This window comes from Panthera tigris, chromosome B2 (assembly GCF_018350195.1).
Source record: "Panthera tigris isolate Pti1 chromosome B2, P.tigris_Pti1_mat1.1, whole genome shotgun sequence".
Lineage (NCBI taxonomy): Eukaryota > Metazoa > Chordata > Mammalia > Carnivora > Felidae > Panthera > Panthera tigris.
In genome coordinates, this window is record NC_056664.1 from 111,005,698 (window position 1) to 111,028,936 (window position 23,239).

The 23,239-nt window shown below is 36.3% G+C and overlaps 1 protein-coding gene and 1 pseudogene across 3 annotated transcripts in view; one reads left to right on the forward strand and one right to left on the reverse strand.

Annotated features, from left to right (window-relative positions):
* The window catches only part of NKAIN2 (sodium/potassium transporting ATPase interacting 2), a 986,091-nt gene that overhangs the window by 297,586 nt on the left and 665,266 nt on the right, over positions 1 to 23,239 (forward strand). The window lies entirely within an intron of this gene.
* Positions 20,877 to 23,239, reverse strand: part of LOC122238731 — a 75,178-nt pseudogene continuing 72,815 nt past the window's right edge.

Here is a 23,239-nt window from a genome sequence, read left to right on the forward strand (position 1 = left end):
ATTCTGTGTCTCCCTCTCTCCCCATCCCTGCTCAGACTCTGTCTCTGTCTCTAAAAAGGAATAAACATGAAAAATTTAGAAAAAATACTCATTGGATTTAATGATGTAAGCAGAGTCCATAGGAAGAAAACAATATTTATGTATTGATTAGCTACATAAGATATTGAGTTGATCTATGTAGGACACATTATGTATTACCATTGGTTTCTGTTTAGCAAAAGTATCTGGTAGAATTTATGTGTTAAAATCTCTGAACTTATATGTATACCATTCTTGAGTTCATAAAATTTACATATAACTACCTGAATACATTGTATTCTACAGTAACATTAGGAAACTTCATTTTCATATGATTTCATTTTAGTATAAAAGAAGGAAGGGTTGCTGTAGTATTACCTATAGGACTTTTGCAAATACTTTAACCTTTTGAATAATATTCCCTACATCTTCAAAAAATGTTTAGTAAGATTACATTTAAAATCGTTGGATTTCATTATTGTATCACAATTTTGATTGAATAAAAAACAGTCATCACTGAGTTGATATATCATCTATTCCAATTCTAATTTCTTTTGAAATTGGACACTCAGGAAAGTTACTGTCAACTGAATTAGTAATATGTACCATTCTTGATTAAATAAAATGCAATGCATAGTTGTAGCCAACTTCTTCAAAATGGGCTATATATAATGAATGATATGAATTACTTTGACGTCACCGCTTATTACCCATGCTAATGCAGGTGCACCACGTTCATTGGATACGTTGTATTATTTATTTTGAAATAAATTGTATGCCTTTATGTTGAATATTAGCAGAAATACAGATAGATTGCTTAACTATTTGGATGGTTAAGTTGAAATGAAAGAAATGCTGTATGAGCTTTTATAAGAAATGTATGAACTCTCCCACTTCAAGTGGAAGAGTATTTGAAAAAAAAAAGTACTCTTTGTTGATCTAATTAAAGTATTAATTTGTGTACTTAACATAGAATTGTGAAGTTAGTAACAGAATGAACCAAATAAAGGCAAGGTATTATCACTCAGTTGTTGCTCTCAGAATATATTCAGCAGAAGCTACATGACAAAGTTGGTGATTCTCTTATGTCACTTTAAAATTCATCAATTTTAGAGGTGCCTGATTGGCTCAGTCAGTTAAACATCCAACTCTTGATTTCAGCTCAGGTCATGATCTTGCCATCCATGAGGTTGAGCCCTGTGTCTGGCTCTGTGCTGACAGTGCAGAGCCTGCTTGGGATTCTCTCTCTCCTTCTCTGCCCTTTCTCTCTCTCTCTCAAAAATAAATAAATAAATAAATAAATAAATAAATAAATAAATATTTTTAAAAATTATCAATTTTATTCAATAAGCATAGGTTGGTCTTTCTTCTGGGTTCCCATAGAACTTTATTCATACAATTTAGCACATTCCATGATAATAAGTAACACATATTAGCTGGTTACTGTGAGGCACAGGCATTATATTGTCTAATTCTCAATACTGCCTTATACAGTCACTATTCTTATCCCCATTTCATAGATGAGTAACCTGAAATAGTTTATGTAAACTTCATAGTCTTACCCAGGTAGTAACATGACTTTGTGTCATTCATTGTTCAACTTAAGAATTCACTTTCAGTCTTCCTTCTTAACCAGTTTGCTATTATACAGACTGTATTATAGGTAGTTGCATGTGTATATTCCATTATACCTTTGTTCTCCCATCTCAATATTGATTTTCTAAAGTTAAGAAACTGTATTTATATCCATGGCATTCAAAATACTAACCATTTAAGAGATGCTTTGTAAATATTTGCAGGATCATTGTCGAGTAGACAAGTTACAAGTGTGTCATGTCTTATAAGAATGCTTTGGTATTCTTGTTTTGAGAGATTTATAAAATTTTGCTTTTGCCTTCAGCTCTTCTAAACGTAACCTTGTTTTAGAACCTTCAGTTAAAATCAACGTTTTGGTAGGAGGACAGAGAAAGAGGTCAGAGTAGCTTCAGTATGAAAGAAAATGGCTTCAGGGTGTTTAATCCTAACAGGAAAAGTTTAGTGTGTGTGGGTAAAAATTCTGACTAAAATTGTGGCTTTGATATAATTGAATAATAGTTATAGGAAGTTATAATATCTCTTGTGTAAATTAATAGCGGAGTTTTAACCCTGTTCTGGATGTTCTGGAAATTGTCCATCTAGAGTCAGATTAAGTGACAATTGCTATAGTGTTTGAGATCAGAGCTTCTAAGTTAGTATACATCTTTCTAAATCTAAGCTCTGTTGTATATTCAGAAAGCTACTGTAATTCTCTGAGGTAGGACCTGCCACTTAAAAACTATGCAAGCTACTTAAATTCTCTTCATCTCAGTGACAAAGGGTAAAGATACAGCCTACCTCTGTTTCGTTGTTGTTGTTGTTGTTGTTGTTGTTTGTTTTGTTAAGATTAGGTCACAGAGCACTCAAAGTGCTCAGCATGTTGCCTATACATCTTACTTGCTGAACGATAACAATTCAGTTTATTTACCTGTAAGATATGAAGAATAGTATGCAGTACGTCACAGAGTTATTTGAAGAATTGAGTGAGGTAATGAACATAAGACCTATACCACTAGGCCTGATAAGTAGTAAGCTATAAATAAATGGCACCCATAAACCATTATATCATCAGGTAAGCATCCACAAGTTCTTCCAATTGCACACTCCTTTAAATCTAAGTCATAAGAATTTAATAGCCTATTACATTTTAAATACTTTTGAATTGGAAATTAGTATACCACACTGTGCTTGTTGTGGTATATCGCTGTGGTTGTTGATATGGTCTATATGACCAAACTCAAGGTAAAAAGACTAACAAATTGAATATGAAATACACATTAAATTGATTTTAAATGAGTCCTAAGCAAAGTATTGTGAGATTTAAGGAAGCCATACCCTATATAAAGCATTGAGACCACATTATAGTCCACCAGACCAAGAGTAACCCAAGGCTACAAATTAGGAAGATTATTAAACAAGAGCAAAATCACTTGAGGTCCTACATGGAAAATGTAAGATATGATTGCAAGAATCTTCCTTTAATGCCATATTCTGGTTTACCCATATCAAAGAATGTGAATTTCTGAGTTAGAGAAAATTTCACTGATAAAAATATGAGTATTGGTTAAACTACCTAGATAATGGGAAAACTGAGTTTCATGAAGACATAGTCTCTAAACGTTTTTTTTTTCTTTTTTTCATCAAAGATGGTGGAGAATCTGAAAGTATTTTTTTTCTAAATATTGGCTGAGTCGACCAGAATGTCATTACCAAGTTCCGAATCATTTACCACAAGCCAGTCACCCGTTCTCTCTCAGATGAGCACCCAGCTGGAGCTTTGTTTCCCCTGCTAAGTAGTCTCCCACACTTCAGCCTCCCTTTAGTGGCCACTTCTCACAAATCATGCTTACATCACACCACTGATTTCAGTGGTTCCCTCTATCACATGCATTGAAGTCCATCTTTTCTACCTTCTGTACTTTTGTCCCCTTACTCTTTCCTTCCCTTACCACAGCCAAATCTCAGTCTTCCATTCCTTTTCACCAGGGGATTTCTGCTTTAGTCCACAGTTTAGAGTGTGGACTCAGGGCATCATATTCCCTCCCACCTAAAACTGTTCTCATCTTTGCATTTTAATTTTCCTCCTATAGTGTGCTTTGTTAACCTTAATTTCATTGTCTTTTGATTTTTAAACAGTTTAGTCTTCTTGATGTCTGCATGCCATATACCCTTTATCCTCAGGTACTATTTGAAGGAAGTAAAATAGCATTTAGAGACTTAAAATTCTCAGTTGCCTATATTTTATATTTTACATCTTGCCCAGGGGGTGAGAAATTGAGAAGAACAACTTTGTGGTTGGTTTAATCTCCAGATATATTGAGAACATGCAGAGATCATCTGAGTTTAGAAAATATATAAGGGACATTTATCTGCAGAAGTATTTTAATGATCATTATAATTTTCCATCTTTTATAATGTCTTTGATGCTGATTTTCAAAAGGACTTAAAGGCAATATTAAGGAGATTTTTTTTCTGTAGTCTTTTCCTTTGTGTAACACTGCATGTTAGATTTTTTTTTTTTTTTTTTTTTTTTTGGTTTTCACTGTGGACTCTGCCACTACATAACTATCTTACTCAAGCTTACATTAATCAACTTTAGAGTGACCTTGAGAAAGCTTAATTAACCTCTTTTGGTCTCACGTCTTTCCTGATGGGGTTGGATGATATCTAAACTCCTTCCTACTCTCAAATTTTGAGCCTATTTAGATAAAATTCTTTCTTTAGGTGGAGTTCATCTCAGTCCTACCAGACTACATGTTCTTGGCTTACCAGAGTAAGTTATCAAGAACTAGAAAATCTGAAAAAAAAATCACCTGAATAGGGCTGATCTCAGTAGATATAAAACTATTAACCATTTCTGCATCATCAACTCCTATTGTCTTCAGCACTTTGGCTTGATTAAAGATTCCCCCCCACACACACACTGATTTTTCTCTCTATTTAATCCACTTAAATTTGCATCATTTTGTTTTCTTTTATCATCACTCCTTGCGGCTTCCTGCCAGTATGAATTTTAAAGTCTTATAGTCGCTAATTCTCATCTGCTTAAATGTTATAAATGTTGTGCAGATCTTAGCTGCATGATTCCCTCTGGGCATGTTTTTAAAAAGCTTACTTAAAAACATTGAAATTTCCCCCCCTCAAATCTATAAACTCAAGTTCGATTTGGTATATATGTTTGTGGAAACCTGCATGCATAGAAGATTAGAAAAATACATGTACAGTCCAAGTGCAAGAAGAATTGGATTCCTGTGCCCTTTCAGATGAGCAGCTTATTGTTATAACGATGCTGTCAAGATAATTGGGGTAAATAAAGTAGTTATAGGATATAAGCTCTAAAATCACACTCCTAGGTCCATGTACAGGATCCACTGCTTCCTATGACATTGAGCAAGATGCTTAACCTTTACCTCATAGGGTTGTTATGAGGGTTAAATTAAATAATTATGGAAAAGCAACTAAAAGAGCACCTAGTGCATAATTAGCTATCAACAAATGTTACTTGGCGTTATTAATGTATTAAAAGTATTTTTAGAGTAATCCTTTTAATAGACGAAAGATAGCATACTTCTCCAAGATTCAGAAATATGTATATTTTGGTATACTTGTCCAATATTAGTTTAAATAAATGAAGTTTCACATAAAATCCATTGTTCTAGAAAAAATTATAAGTTGGGAATATTGGTGTATTATTTCTCTGCCTATAAGCACCCTAAAGAATAAGGACATGAAAAACTATATAAAGAGGGCTGCTATAGCTATTAAAGTACACCCACAGCCTCATTTCTGCTACATTATATAAGGCATCTCTTAGAACACATCAGAGAGAACATTGAGGAAAAGGATTACATTTAACATCATCTATTTTCTTGAGATTTTTTTTTGTCTAAAAGAAATTAATTGAAATACAGAAATCACTGTTTGTATGATTTTAAGGGCCTGACTTTAACCAACAAGCTAATCATTTGATATATGGAACTGGGTTTTTGTGTTTCTCATGCTTTGCTATGTCTGGACAGAACTATAGTCTGTCAGAACTGATGGCACACAATACCAACATAGCCTTAAGAAAAATTTATCTTTTCCTCTTGTGAATATTTACAGTACCTCTACTAACATTCTACCACTTACCACTCTATCAGAGAACTAGAGATTTATTTTCTCGTTTCATATACGTGTTTTATTTCCTCATGTAGATTAAAAATTGAGGATTGAAGCCTTCTATCTCATTGAGTTTTTATATCTTATCCCAGTTCTGGAGTACTTTTTAGTTAATATTTTATGTAAAAAAAAATGGCCTGGATACGCCTGGGTGGCTCAGTCGGTTAAGCATCTGACTCTTGATCTCCGCTCAGGTCTTGATCTCAGGGTCTTGAGTTCAAGCCCCATGTTGGCCTCCACACTGGGCATGACACTTACTTTAAAAAAAAAAAGGCCTGTAATTGTGTCTTTACTGTTTCTTATTTTCCAGAAATTATCTTTGTATTAGTTCCTAGGACAATCATGAGATAAAAAATCAACAGAACTCTATATGTTAGGCGTTTCTGTTTTTTTATGAGGACTAAGAAAGAGAGAAAGCAGGTAAAAAAGATCACAGATCAGATTTGAGAACTTTCTTAGAATTTCAACTTTAATTGGGCAAGAACCACTGGAGCTGGTTTCCAATTGCATAATTAAATGTGTCTGGTCCCTTATCGGGACACCAATGTCATCATGAGGGATCCACCTTCATGACCTTATTCAAATGCAGTAACTTCTGAAAAGCCCAGTCTCCAAATTCCATCATATTGGAGGATTTAGTACTTCAACATGTGAAATTTAGAGGAACACATTTATTCCATAGCATTAGCCCTATTATAATAAGTGTAATGAAGAATCTAGAGAGTCTTCTTTAGAGAAAAACAGATACCATATGTTTTCACTCTTATGTGGATCCTGAGAAACTTAACAGAAGACCATGAGGGTGGGGAAGGAAAAAAAAAAAACAAAAAATGGTTAGAGAGGGAAGGAGCCAAAACATAAGAGACCCTTAAAAACTGAGAACAAACTAAAGGTTGACGGGGGGTGGGAGGGAGGGGAGGGTAGGTGATGTGTATTGAGGAAGGCACCTGTTGGGATGAGCACTGGGTGTTGCATGGAAACCAATTTGACAATAAGTTTCATATTTAAAAAAATTTTTTTTTAATTTTTTTTCAACGTTTTTTATTTATTTTTGGGACAGAGAGAGAGACAGAGCATGAATGGGGGAGGGGCAGAGAGAGAGAGGGAGACACAGAATCGGGAACAGGCTCCAGGCTCCGAGCCATCAGCCCAGAGCCTGACGCGGGGCTCGAACTCACGGACCGCGAGATCGTGACCTGGCTGAAGTCGGACGCTTAACCGACTGCGCCACCCAGGCGCCCCCAAAAAAATTTTTAAAGTAGTCTCAGATGATCAGTGTGGCTGAAAAACTTCTGACTTTTATGATGTCATGTCAACTCAACAGTTCCGTTAAAAAGTCATTATAGACTAAAAAACATGTTGGCTAGATGACTTTAAACTTTTTAATCTGTCTAAATGAATTGTCAGTTTTAACATTACTTAATCTAATTCTATAAACATTGGGTGTTTTCCTTGTTACAAGCATACACTTGTGAATAAGACCTATGTAGCTCCCAGTTGATCAGGGGCCCTACGTATAATCATTATGATGCATTCTGAATCTAAATAAGGCCTATTATTCTAACTTTAAAATGTGCACATTATATGTATTTATTCAGGTATTTTAAATTAAACGTTCATTTAATTATATTATAAAAAATATCTATACCACCTTTCAAAAGTATATACGTATAGATGTATATATGATGTATAGAATTATTTAATCAGAATGTGGATTTTGCTCTTCATTAAAGCCTACTTTTAATATGATCTATATTCAAGTTATGCAAAAATATATTTCATATTCTAAATAATTTTGCTGGAAATCCTAGGCTTAGAATTTTTCTAATACTATATTCCACTTACCTTGGTAATTATACAACCAACCCCCTATGAGATAAATTCTGTGAATATACATTAAATATCTCCCTGGGGCCTCATTTTTTATTTTATTGCTTTGTAATATAATATGAAGTGATCCTATTTTTCAATAAGCTGGTTTGCATTAAACATCAAGCTTACTCATTCCCCTGGGTACTGTTAAGTATACTGTTCTGACAACTGGGCTAATGGTTAGAAATCAGAATCTGAAGTTGCACTGTCTTTGTATCCATGCATGCAAGTGATAGTGTATAAGTATACCTCCCTGGGTCTAGGGATCTCTCTGCTTTGACTGATTGTGGAGAATATCTTATTTACCTAGGAAGATCAGACAAATTATTCCTCTGTGAGCAAGAAGCGAAGAGTGGAAAGCAAAACCGTAGGAAAACCTTGGAACAAGAAAACATTGATCTAATGAAGTGAATAATAGTTTTCACATGAATTAGTAATTGCAGCATCTATTTGCTAGTCTGTTTGATTACAAGAGCTGAGGTGAAATATTACAACTACAGGATTTTCATTGCATTTCCTATAATGGGACTTCTCCAAAATATTGTACAGGATGGCCTAACGTTATTAATCAAATGATAATGTCAAAGAGTAGCCGTTTTCTTCTCTTCCTTTAGCTTGTTGACATCTGTCTGGCCATCCGTGGCCTAGTTAGAAAAGTTCTCTTTCAAAGTGATACACATCTGGATACCATGATGCTTTGATGTTTTAATGAACAAGTCCAGGAATGGCTCTCAGACCTCTCTGTTCTGGGACCCTCATTCCTCACACTAGGCTCTCCTAATTCTGAATTGTCTTTAGTTACAGTTAAACACCATGCTGTTCCACAGCCTTGATCATATTATTCCTGAAAATCCTTCTTATCTTCTTATTTTTAAAAATTCTTACTTATCTTTTAAGGCTTACGCCATGTTCAGCTTCCCCAGGAATCCTTCACTGAGTTTCAGGTTAGGCTGTAGATATATTTTTTTTCCCGTACATTTTACTTATATTATTAAAATGACCTATGATCTATTTTTTTCCCCACTGGGTTTTATAGCTAGTCACTGAGAGAAGTTTCTTACTCATATTTAGACTTGGAAGAAATGTTTGTTGAACTGAATGTGATTTAGGAAAATAAATGAAGTCTCTGATAAGATAACTAAATAAAAAAGCATGTTTTGTTACTAATAATTAACTATATTGGAGATTATAGAAGCCTTCATGATCAAGGAGAATGCAAGAAATTTCAATAAAAGTATCTTTTTTCTTCTAAAATATAATTAAATTAAATACAAGCTGTAATAAATGTAGATTTCAGTTTTTGATAGCAAACTGGACAGTTTTCCAAATTACATAGGCCTAGTAGACAACTAGCCTGTAATTTTTGCTACTTGCTTGAGTTTTGATTTATTCATTAGTGAACTGATTGTTCAATTATTTGTTATCTATGTAGAGTTAGTAAATATATATCCTTAAACCAGAACTGTGAGCAGTAATGCTAGATGAGGTCTAACTGTGGAACAAATGAGATGTTGATAATCCTATACCTGGAAATGCCGGCTCATATATTGGACATAGCCTTATGCTTTGGACACAAATCTTTCTAAACATTAACATATTCTATTCATGTAAAGTGTGCACAGCAAAAATATAAGGTGAAAGGAATCTTACTGCAGAAGGAGCTAATCTAGTCCGGTTGGCAAGGTCAGGGAAGCCTATCCTGTGGATCTAACATTTAAGCTGAGACCTGATATCTTGGAAAATATTTGGCAGTATTTCAATCTGGCTGAGTGATGGACTATACGATATCATCATTTTTCATTCCTGGGTGTCACCTGGAAGTGGGGAATGATTTGACTGGGCCCATGAGTTTCTGTCAGAGAACAAAGCATTTCTGGAGCTGTTACCTGCAGAAAGAAGAAGGGAATGTTTTAGCAAATTGAGGAGATCATGCATCCTGGAAAAGATGACTAGGTTCTCAATATTGTTTCTACTTTGATTATTTCCAGACACTTAATATGCATTTATTAGAGTTTCATTTTTGGAAGTGTAAGCTTCTTAAGGACAGGAATCATGCTCGATTGGAGTTTCTCATGAGAGGAGCCTCAACAGTTTCAGTTGTTGTATACAAAATAGTGTGCTGCAGGTGATTCTTATTGGAATATAATATTGAGTAATGTATCACACTATATGTCTATTTAATATCAATAGTATGCATTTCATTGGCTTTAGACAAGTGCTTAGGATGAATGGGTTTCAGGATGGTTTTGTAAGAAACAGCAGTCCAATTCTTCAGTGCAGTTAAATTATGTCAATTGTGCCCCCCCTTCAAACTTATTTATATACAGCCAGTCTTAGAGGTGAAAGATGAAATAACCATTAAAGTTATGCTTACTCTATTGCCTTATTCCATCATAAAATCAAACTGAAATAAATTTGAATTTCACTATTTTAGAGATCTAGAGGATGTTCCAAATGATGTAATTCTAGTTTAATTATTAAGAAGCTAGAAGAAAAAAATATGCTATTTTGAGGGGAAAAAAAGAACATATACATAATATTTTTATATCTTCATGGTTATACACATAAGATAATGGATTATCTAAAATGTGGCCAGCCCCTTCGGGTGTTATCCCATTTGATTTCTACAGTAATGTAAAGTAGTGATATTGTTATCTGCCTTTTCAGTGTGAAGACTAGAGGTGTCCAGAATTTAAGCTAATCATAGTCACACAGCTTCTAAATGTTAAAAATGAAATTTTAATTTAGGTTGCCTGACCTCAGTGATCTTAAAGCCCCAACATTCCTTTAAATACACTCTCTCTTCATTGAAAGAAGCCCCCTAAAAATTCATGACATTAGATTTCACTCATTCCTTAGTTACAGATACCAATATAAATGCATTGTTCAGCCTTTGCACCTTTTTACTTTTATAAATATGAAAAATCAAATCCTTTCTTGCTTAATAAACAGCTGCATGAAGGAAATGCTATTGAGAAACTAGCTAGAACCGAATGAGATTAAAACAGTAGTTTTAGGGGTGGGAATTTTGCTTTGAGGGGACATTTGAGTGTATTTAGAAACATTGTTGACTATCACAGGGTGTGGGAAGGGGGAGGTAAGGAGCAACTGGCATTTGGTGGGTAGGTCCCAAGGATACTGCTAAACATTCTTGAATACACAGGTTAGACCACAACAACAAATAATTGAAATATCTGACCCTACATGTCAATAGTCTGAGGGCTGAAAACTGACTTAAAGCCTCTGCATGGAACCTACACATTACTGGATTCTTTTTTTTTCTCATTTGTTTTGACTTGAATTTCCCTAGGGTTAAAAGATCAATTACTACCAGTATTGCTGCCTTCCAGGATACTGATCTTCTAGAAGAGACATCTTAATTTTTAAAGACCTTCATTCTAGTGATTGGATTTTAAATCAAGTGGAAGTTGAAGAAATGTTCTTTTACATGTTAAAATTGAACATGGTTTATTCCTTACTGCTGACATTTCTTCCTTATTCACTACCTGACAAAGCCACTTATTGTTTCTCTTAAGACTTCCTGATCCTTCAGACATAAAGGGATGCTTGAGTGCTTCCTTTGAATTGGCAGATTTTTGAGAGTTTATGCAGGACAAGTAATGAGGTTAGAAAGTAATTTAAATCTAAAAAGAATACTATTAATGAAGTTTGTGTAGAAGAAAAATGGTTTGGAAGATACTATTCTTTAGAAAAATTAGTTTGATCATGTTTGAAAAGTAGGGGCAGATATATAAAATTTACTTTTGCCTTCCAAATATATATATGTAATTCCTATCATTGATATGTATTGAATTTAACATTTATTTAGTGCCTATTGTTTATGAAGAGCCAACAGACCCGTATTTCTCAACATCTTCAAATGGCAAAGTACTCAGCAGCAAATAGTTTATGTGAATGTTAATATAAATCTGTAAATAGAGACACAACTCTTTTAAAGATGTGATTATTTCAATGTTAATTTAAAAGAAGAACTTTTCTGTCACTCATTTACTTTGTCCTGTTCCTTAAAAGTGGAAAAAAACTTTCTTGCTTGTTGATATCACAATGTGATAATTTAGACAGTTCTGGTTTTTTTGAGAAGGAGCTAGTAAACTCAACCACAGGCTTCTGACAGTTTGGGGATCCCTGGACTTCTGGCCCATTTTGATTTATAGAACCGTCCCCTCTCTTCTGTCCCCCTAACACACACACACACACACACACACACACACACACACACACACACACACAGACTCACACACACTCTTCTCTAGCATACTGATTGCAACTTCTGCTTTCTGCCCAGTGTCACACACCCCCGCCCTCACCCGGGCACAGAAGCACAAAGAGGCTGGTGGCTGACTTTTTGGAATTTGAGGTGCAGACAAAATACTGGAAGAACATGACAAGGTTATATCAGAATGAATTATCCTGCCATAGGTAATATATTTACTGGTATAACAGAATTGTTCAAATTTTATATCTGTTTCCCCCATTGATACAATGAGGCCTATCCTGAAGCCATTCAATTATTGTATAATACCCCCAGAATGCCTAGGGGAGCCGTAAGTGTGTATTTCAAAAAGCAACTGAGTAGACAATGCCAACTTGTGAAAGAACTGACCTTTAGACTTAAAGGTTGACATTTTAGGCTCCCTAGATGGCCACCTAAACATTAGAGTATACAGGACTGATGCAGCCTTCTGGAAGTCAGGAGGGGGAAGTGATGGTTGTCCTTGAAAATTGGTGATCTCAGAAGCCCTACTGAATGCCTGAGGAAAAGTGCTGGGAGAATCCAGCCAGGCTATGCTGGTCACCATTCCATATTAGACAGGAAGCTGACTGGAGGAAAGACTATCATTTAGAGATAATGCTCACGAGTAGATCTTCCAGGAATTCACCAGACATTCAACTAGCTAGATGATTGCTGGGCACAGAATGTCAGAGTCATTATTTCTATTAATTTTTTGTTATACCTCTTGAAGCAGTTTTTTTTTTTTCTATCTACTTTAGTACATTGGGAATAAGAACCAGCCTGCCTTTGTATCTGTTGGTGAAATAACTAAAATGTGTTCGTGTCTTGAGAGAAAACATATATCTTTATGTTCTGGAGTACTAACTCACTCAGCAGCACAATGATAGGTGCGTGTATCAAAAGTGAGTGACCAATTTAGGATGAGTCAAGCTGACCTGGGTGTTAGGCATGGTGAGCCCTCAACCTCAAGTACAGGTCCCAAATGTGGACAAATAAGCTGAATAGAATCCTACTCACCAAGGCAGGGCAAGGACTGAAGAAGGTGACTTGGCCACAGAGCCTATGGCCACCAAAGAGTCTCTGCATGAGTGTTCAGTAGGGCAAAACTTCCCTAATCCAGAATTCCCAATTCTGGAAGCTGTCAGTACCAGGATATTAGAGTAGGCAGGGAGAATATTCAAAGTGTGCCTTGACACTTGTGGTCCGGGCAGGTAGCAAGACTTGTATCAAGAGACTTGACAGCTTTAGTAAAAGATCCAACTTCAAGGGAGAAAACTGGCATATGCTAGGCAGTCTCTCACCTGACAGGAAGTAGTGGGTAGAGTGGAGAAGGAAGTGAGCTCTCAGACCTAGGAAATGAAGATGCACAGGCACAGGGTCAGAAAAACACAATACAGCGTTGGGGAATGTTGCCACTTCAATGGTACAGGCCACCTGGGTCACCTTAGCATCAACTTCCATGATTTAGTTGGCCATGAGGAAGCCTGGATACATTCTTGGTGCCAGTCACCATGCCTGAGTTCCTCACGCCCAGGTCTGGAAATCTAACTTCATTCCAGGCTCTAGCTCCCATCAGAAATGAATGCCTGGGAGGCTCTATGTGGAGGTTTTCAGGAGATATTTGCCTTTTTGGAAACTGGGAGTGGCCTGAACAAGAAGGTGAATTAATAGGAGGTGTTAAGGAAGGCAGAGTCTAGAAGTAGGAGTGATTCTCCGTGGGTGAGTGGTGGCAAGCACCCTAAGAGGGAAGGTTGTGGTCACAACACACAGTACTTTCTTCTTTTTTTCTAAATGTTTATTTATTTTGAGAGAGAAAGAGAGGTAGTGAGTACATGGGGGAGGGGCAGAGAGAGAGAGAAACCAAAAATCCCAAGCAGTCTCTGCACTGTCAGCTGTCAGTGCAGGGCTCAAACTCACAAACTGTGAGATCATGACCTGAGCCAAAAGCAAGAGTCATTCTGCTGCTCAACTGACTGAGCCACCTAGGATCCCCAACATGGTGCACTGTCTTATGGGAGTTGGTGGGCTTCTGTTTGTTTTAGATTCAACTGTATTGAGATCCATAGTGATGCTCAAAAGGAGCATGTGACTCCTTGCACAGGACAATTCCCTGAAGCATGTCCTCTTTTGTGAATTCATTGTGCTTTTTCAAAGAGCCTTTTATAACTATTCCACATCACATCGATTGCTTCCTTTCAAAAAAATTCTGTAATGCAGCTGGAAAAATGTAATGGAGCATTTAAACAGCTCTTGCTTAATAGTGTCTAATTGTTTAAAATATGTGACTCTTGCTTTCTAGACCATTGGTAGAGAGAGCTGTCCTGTTGCTTTTGTTTTTTCTCATGAGAGACCTTATACAGTGGTAGCCTAAACATGTGATCAGAATATCTTTGTTTTTTGATCAGTCATCTGCAGAATTCTGGCACATTGGCTGGAAACACTTCCTGTGTGACATTACATTCAGAAAAGAGGAGATTGGAAACCCAATCTATTATTAAAAAAATTAGACTAAAAGTCTAATCCTAATTCTGTATAAATTTGTGTATGAATTGAGCAAATGGTTACTAGGTTATTTATCTATAAGGTAAAAAATGCCATAAACTGTGATCCAAATTGCTCATATATGCAACAGAATTTATTTCAGTGTCTAGGTAGACTGCAATGAGAGGAAACCAGATTTTGCTTCTAGTCCCAGTTTGACTAATGTCATGTAATATAATATGCACAGCAATTTCATTACATGAAGAACATACTGCAGATGAAATAAAAGGATTTTCCTAAATATTACCAACATATGGGATTTATTTTGAAGAGTTTATACATGTTCACATCTACTCTTCCAGAAAACTGGTGTACGAGTGAGCTATGGAGCAGTCCTGTGCAGTATGAAAAGCTGTATCTACATTTGTCTTCTAGGGTCTATTAATTTAATAGTTCACAGCACTTTACTATCAGTATCCTTAGTAATTTCAGCTAATTAGAACTATCAGGGGGGCATTATTATAGAGCTAAAGAACGTCTGACCCTGTAATTCATGGAATTATTTTTCTAATAATGACTTCAAACTTATTTGAATGATGGTTATTCAATAGAACAATTTTAGAATTACAGGATTATATTACATTTTGAAATAAGTCTTTGTTGCCTATGAGGCATGGAAGTGTCCCTTTTTAAATATTTAATGTGGTAAACAATGCAATAAAGTAGAAGTGACTTAAGCCACTTTCTCTTTTCTTAGTCATGTGATGATTTAAAACAAAAGAAAACAAAACAAAACAAAACTCTGTAACTTACCTGTTCAGTCTTTTACTTCCCTCTTTTCTATAGATGTAGTAATATGAAGCAATGAAGGAATGCTTCTCATACAAATTTTAATTTCCTTCTTCTCTTGCCTGAGTTTTAGATTCATTATCTTCATGGAAAAAAAAGCTTTGAATTCAGCTTGAATTCTGATATCATTTCATGTGGCCTGAGGTTTTTAGAGGGTGCTCTTTTTTGGTTGCTGAGTTTGTTGATGATGGTGCTGATGATGATATTTTGGTGTCATAAAACTTATAATTAAATGCTCATTTGAATTTTTTGCCTCATCAAGAATGACATCTTTTTATGTTTCTATAATTTTTCATCTCAAGTTAGGAACGAGATATCATTTCCAGTGGTTATATATGGATTAGGGAACTAAGGTATTTTACATTTTCCTTTGGGATTTATATATATTTTCTAAATTACCACAATTCCTGTGTACATATATATGAATGCAGTATACATCTGTATTGTTAATGTTAAGAAAAAAGAACACTTATTTTCTTTTTAAAAGCCTCTAACATAAATGAAAGAAAATATGGTATTAGAGATTCATGAATAAAGATAATGTTCGTACTAATGATCAACCTGAGAACTTAATATTGTTCTAAATGAAATTTCTTATCTCTGTTCAATTTTATATTATTGCACAGTATTAATTTGCAATAGTCAAGGAAAATAGCACTTTCTCTTTTGTAACAGAGTATCCCACTGGCCCCAAGCTATGACACATGTAGCTAGTGTATAGGGTTAGGCAACATTCCGTCCTTAAAATCCATTTAGGTGTCCTGATTAACATGGGGTCTGAGACACCTCTGGCAGTGGAAAAGACGTGACTTCTGTCCATAGTTGGGAGTTTGGATATGTGTAAACGTATCCTATACACTGTGGTTGTGAGGCACTATGCACAAAGCAAGGTAGCAGACAGGGCAACATTCTCTGTAAAGAATGAAGTGTGACATAGTCAGCAGGTTGGTATAGCTGTATTTGACCACAGGTACAATGACCCAGACAGATATAAGTGTATGAGTAAGAAAAAAAGAAATCTCACATTTTCTGGGAATGGGCCCAAACAAACCTTCTTAAGGTTTAACAGCAGAACGTATTTATGTCTTAGAGGGGCTCTTGTGGCATGGGCTTGGTTGACAGCAGTGTTTGCCTGGTCCAATGGACAGAGATCTTTAGGATATAGGAGTGGCATCAAGATACCGAGGCCAGCAATGGAGCTCTGATTTGGTTAGAAGGGGATAATTATAATGTCAGTATTTTTACTTTAACAGTGATGGAAACCCAGCAGGGACAAAGGCCTTTGCATCAGTGACTCTCTGGCATTGTGTCTGGCAGAGTGATCAACAAAACTATAGTTTGTTAAAATTAGTTGGGCAGAGAGACACTTATGCTATAATCTTGACTCTCTGATCTATAGAGAGGCATATTGATATCTGTGTCACAAAGTAGACTCATGCTTTATGATAAGGATTTCAGGTGCTCACGGTCAAACCTCTCTGGTGTTAAAAATTGGCAGCCAAATATTTAATACAAGTATAAACCCAATCACATAAAGATTATTTAACTCATATATGTTCATTCAGCATTGTCATTGTTTTCCTATTTTAATATTGTTTCAAGCCAAGTTATCAGGTTACAAAAGGAACGTTATAAGGACAGAAAACATAATTGTGCTATTTCTTTTACAATGACATGTAAGTCATAATAATAGCAAATTCTGTTGAACAGTTTACATTCATTATCCCACTTTATAATCTGTATAGCCTATGAGAAAGTCATCATTTTATTTTTTTTTTTATAAATGAGGAAACTAAGGCAGAAGGAAGTTAAGTAACTTGCTGAAGATCCCACAATTAGCAAATGGTGGAAAAAGAACCAAGTGTGTGCTTAACCAAGTTAAACTCACTACTAGGAACAATATGTAACACCGGAACATGTTATATGGAAGTCAAATGGCATATTTCTTTGAGCTTTAGTAACAAATATACTGTACTTTTTGAATGTTAAAATAATTTAAATCAAGTTCCCATATGAATTTCCCTGCTCTGTAATGATGGTCCCAAGTTACAGTGACACTAGTTATATAATTGTGTACTTGGTGGTTCTATCAGCTGTGGATTGATCGTATGACAGAATGAATAGAAGAGTTGAAAACACCGAGACAATATTATTTTAAAGAGTTTATGATTTTTCTTGTTGTAGCTGTTGGGGAAATGCCCTATACTATTGCAGCATGCTTTAATTAAAGACCAAATGAAACCACTTATGGCTTGTATCTAAAATATGTTGAGCTAAACTCAATTAATGGTATCAATCCAGCAACCAATAAATGCTTTGACTTTGTACTATGATGAAAATTCTACTTTGATGAAAACTTACAGGGTTGACTTTGTTATGCTAGGAAAGGCAGAAAGATTTAAGCTTGGCAAATAAATCCAAAACAAATGCTGATTATTCTTTCTAAGTAAAGCAGGGAAATTTCCCTGGTGATATATTTTATGCCCGTCCTTCACTCTGTCTACCTCAGTATTTTAATAAATAACAGAATGAGGACATTGAAGAAAGAGTAATCATATTTATAGATCCATTCATTCATTTGTGCATTAATCCATACTTACTGAGTACCTTCTGTATGTCAGGTACTATTTTACTCGATATAGCAGTGAACAAAATCAAAAATGTCATTGCCACATAAATTTTTACATTAAAATGTGGGAAAAGTTTGGGGCGCTTGGGTGGCTCAGTAGGTTGGGCGTCCGACTTTGGCTCAACTTATGCTTTCATGTTTCATGAGTTTGAGCCCCATGTCGGGCTCTGTACTGACAGCTCAGGGCCTGGAGACTGCTTCCGATTCTGTGTCTCGCTCTCTCTCTGCTCCTGCCCTGCTCACACTCTGTCTCTCTCTCAAAAATAAAGAAATATTTTTTTAAATGTGGGACAAGTTCTACAAGTTCTACAAAAAAAAAATCCCCAAATGAACAAATAAATGGCATTTATTTGTACATTCGTGTAGGTACTATGTAAAAACTGAAAGAAGGAAGTAAAATAAAAAGTGTTGAGGGCTTACAGTTTTATGTACAGTTGCCAGGTAAGGCCTTACAGAGTAGCTGACATGTGACAAAGACTTCACAGGTAAGGGAGTATATTATTCAGAAATATGGAGCAGAGCGAAGGAGACAGCAAATGTGAAGGTCCTGAGGCAAGAAACATCAAGTGTGGCTGGAGCTGAGTAAGCAAGGAACCAGCGAGATGTGAGATCAGAGAGGTGTGGCATGGAACCCAATTTTGAAGAACCTGGTAAATTCTTAAGAGAGATTGGCTTTACTTCTGAGAGAGAGTTATTGGAAGGTTTGAATCAGCACTGTTATATGACTTGATTGTTTTTTAAAGGGTATGATTCTGGTCAACTGGTAGAAAACATTGTAGGAAAAATATGTTGTAGAAGCACAGAGATCTACTTCAATAATTAATTCAGGCAAGAGGTTGTGTTAGCAGTAATTATGCTAAATTTCTGGATATTTATTACTGGGGTAAAATTTATATACAGTGTAGTGTACCAATCTTAGTTGTATAATTTGGTGAGTTTTGGCAAGTCAATACTCTTAGGCAAGCAATTATCCAGTGAAGTTATAGGAGATTACCATGCCTGCAAAGTTTCCTCATCCACCTTTCCTGTTAATCCTTACACCACCAGAAGGAACCACTGTTAGGATTTTTCCCCTGAGGTTAGTTCTGTACATTCGTGTGTGTGTGTGTGTGTGTGTGTGTGTGTAGTATCAGGCATTTTGTACTCTCTTATTTCTGGCTTTTACTATCACATTTTTGAGATTCATCTGTGTTGTTGTGGATACCAGTAGTTCTGTCTTTTCATTGCTGAGTAGTATTCCATTGTGTGGATTATGTCACAATTTATTTATTAATCTTCCTGTTGGTAGACATTTAGGTTGTTCATACATGTTTGCCATGAATAAAGCTATTACAAATGGTCTTGCACAATTATTTTTGTGGATGTATTTTTCTTTCTCTTGGGTGAATACTAGGGCAGGGTGGGTATATATTTAATATTTTAAGAATATTCCAGTGTTTCAAAAGGCTTTAACATTTACTCTCTCACCAAAAATGCATGAGATTTCTAGTTGCTTCACATTCTTGTGATATGTTGTGTTATCAGTGTTCTTAATCTTAGCAATTGTGGGGTGCCTGCATGGCTCAGTTGGTTGAGTGTCCAACTCTTGATTTTGGCTCAGGTCATGTCCTCCAGTTCATGGGTTCCAGCACCACGTCAGACTCTGTGCTGAGTGTGGAACCTACTTGGGATCCTCTCTCTTCCTTTATTTTTGCCCCTTCCCCCATCACATGCACTCTCCCTATGCGCTCTCCCTTTCTCAAAATAAATAAATTTAAAAACATTAGCAATTGTAATATATGCAGAGTAGAATTTCACTGGGGTTAATTAGAATTTTCTGATTTTTTGGGGGGCGCCTGGGTGGCTTAGTCGGTTAAGTGTCCAACTTCAGCTCAGGTCATGATCTCACGGTCCATGAGTTCGAGCCCCGCGTCGGGCTCTGTGCTGACAGCTCAGAGCCTGGAGCCTGTTTCGAATTCTGTGTCTGCCTCTCTCTCTGACCCTCCCCCGTTCATGCTCTGTCTGTCTCTGTCTCAAAAATAAATAAATGTTAAAAAAATTAAAAAAAAAGAATTTTCTGATTTTTTTAAATGGAAGAGTGAATAGGATTTCTTAATGGTTTGGAAATTGTTATGAGAGAAAGAATAGAGTAAAAGATGACTCTAAGCATTTTTGACTCAGTTAACTGGAAGCTGTATTGTCCAGTAACTGGGATGGGGATTACTATACTAGGAATAGATGGGAGGAGGGGGAGAACTATGAAAAATCTAGTATGGAATATGTTGATATTTCTATTAGATAAGGTCAAGTGGAGGTATCAAGTAGGAATTTGGCCATAAGAGTTTAATAAGCTCAGTGGAGAGGTTTATTTGGAAGTCATCAGCATATAGATGACCAAGTCAATGGGGTTTCATGACATCACTTATAGAATACATGTAAATGGAACAGAGATTAATTCTAGGTACTAAGCACTGGAGTCCTCCACAATCAAATCTATTAAAAGAAACCAGACAAGACTGAACATGAAATGAAGCAGTCCAAGAGGAAGGAGGAGATGTATGAGAGTTGTGGCACCCTTAAACCCAAGAAAGGAGCCTTCAATAGATAGGAGTGATGGACTGTGCCCAATGTTGCCGAAAGAGTGATTGGTGCAGCCTAAGGTATTGGGGAACAGGAGGTGGTGGCCAGAGAGCAAAATGCTTGAAACTGGTGGTATATAGGATTCCAGATATTAGTAAATGGAAACATATGGAAATTGACCATTGGGACAATGGCTTTATGAGGATGAAGGACAAGGTCACAGAAAGAAAGTTTAAGGGGTAGAAGGGTCACTGTGTTTTGAAGTATGTTGGAACAAATGATCGATACACAATTGGGAAAGGTTGAAAAGTTATTATTTGACAAGCCAGAATAATAGGCAGAATCTATCAACATGCCATTTAAGATGAAAAAATGAAATTCTGAATTTGAATTTCAGTCTAATATACTGAATGCACCAGGGAAATTGTGATTTTTACATTGAACCCTATATACAGAATTTAATGGATTTACTTGACTTGCACACTTAATAAGGGGTTGTCAATTATTTTTGGTTTTATTCAGTGTGATGATCAGACTATTACATTTAGCAATCAACAACATGGGTGCAAAAAATACATCAAAACTCTATGTTGGAATGCTTTACACTTTCCACAGAACAGAAACTAAAATAAACTGTTACACAGTTAGTCACAAGTACAATCCTTGAGTTTTTTGCCTATACACATGAGTATTGTCTAAGACATGTCTTCTTTGTAGCAGCTAGGCCCTGCTACCACTATATTTGGCTGGGTTCACAAGTTTGTTGTAACTTGTAGCTTCCCTGTCACTTCTCTGTCTCTCTTCTCCTGCTAAGCTTAGTTTCATGGCAGTAATTACAACCTTCTGTCACTACCATAGTTGGTGCTGCTGGACTTGCCACCTTGGTTTTGTGGTTTGGCAAAGTATTGGCCTCAATCACCATAACAACCAGACCTTCTGCCTCCAAAATTTCTTCCTTTCATGAGTCCAAAATATGAAGGCTGATTGTTGTAATTGCCAAAATCATTATACCTTCCACCACCTCCAAAGCTGTTTCCATCTTTACCAAATCCATTATAGCCACCCCCATTGCCACCACCTTGACTGCCACCAAAGCCACCAAATTTTCCTGCATAACCTAAGTTGTCATTTCCACCATGGCTTCCATGACCACCACCAAAGTTTCCAGAACACCTTCGACCTCTTTGGCTGGTTGAAGCATTAGCCATCCCTTGTTTAGTAGGGCTTTCCTTCCTTCACACTATGGTATTTTTGAATGACATTCTTATCTACAGAGTCATGGGTCACCAAATGTTACAAAAGCAAAGTCTCTCTTGTCACTGCCTTGGTCATTCATTATTTCAGTCACTTGAATTTCCCCATATTGTTGAAAATAATCTCTTAGATGGTGTTCTTCAGTGTCTTTAGTGCCACCAACAAAAATAGTTTTCACAGTTAAGTAGACACCAGGTCTTTGAGACTCTTTTCTTGAGACAGCCCTCTTTGGTTCCACAACTCTCCCATCCACCTTGTGTGGCCTTGCATTCATGACTGCATCCACTTCCTCCACCATGGCATATATGACAAACCCAAAGTTTCTGAAGTATTTGGTGTTTGGATCTCTCATTCCCACAGGGTCTGTAAGTGTTTGCCATTGCTCATAATGGCTCCTCAGACTCCCATCTGTTGTTTCAAAGCTCAAACCTCTGATGAGGAGCTTCTGAAGCTGTTCAGGTTCCTTGGGAGACTCTGACTTAGACATAACAGTAGTGGAAGGGGAGACTTCAGTGATGCTTACTGGAAGGCATCTGTGAGCAGAAAAGCAAGGGTTTGTCAATTAGATTATCAATAATGTTTTCCAATAAAGTTTTTCAGGAACAATTTTCCAGAAACATAATTCATTTTAATCTTCATTAAATAATAGCACCCAAATAAAGAAGACTGTTTCATGTTACTAGCACAGGTAAGCAATATTTAAATACCATGTTCTTTTACTTATTCTACACAGCATATCAAAAGACAAGAGACTGGGTGGGGCATGTGAGATTTTTTTTTAAGTTTATTTATTTTGAGAGAGACAGAGACATCACGAGTCGGGAGGGGCAGAAAGAGAAAAAGAGAGAGAGAGAGATTCCCAAGCAGGCTTCATGCTGCCAGCACAGAGCCCAATGTGGGGCTCAAACCCACAAAGCCGTGAGATCATGACCTGAGCTGAAACCAGGAGTAGGGTGCTTAACCGACTGAGCCACCCAGGAGCCTCTTTTGTGAGAATTTCAAACAGTATCACATAATCATAGTGTTGGCAAGCAGACATTCTCATATCTGTCGCTTAAGAAAGAGAAGTTGAGGAAAAACAATTGAGTGGCATTTAATATTCTTCCTTGAGCAATAGTAATAAGAAAACATAGGGGCACCTGGGTGGCTCAGTCAGTTGGGCATCTGACTTCAGCTCAGGTCATGATCTCACGTCTCATGAGTTCGAGCCCTGCATTGGGCTCTGTGCTGACAGCTCAGAGCCTGGAGCCTGCTTCAGATTCTGTGTCTCCCTCTCTCTTTGCCCCTCCCCTGGTCATGCTCTGTCTGTCTGTCTCTCTCAAAAATAAATAAACATTAAAAAAATTTAAAAGAAAAGAAAATGTAGAGATATCCCTTTTTGAACAGCAGTATTTTTTTTTTATTTTAATGATTCATAGCACTGCTTCATCAGTAATGTAATCCTTTACAATTATGGAAAATGAATAAACTGGAGTTAACTTTATGGTGAAGACTTATATTTTATAGATTCTAAGAAACTATCAATTAAAAATATACCATCATTTTATGTAGCAAATCACCATTAAAACTATGACAGGCCTTCACTT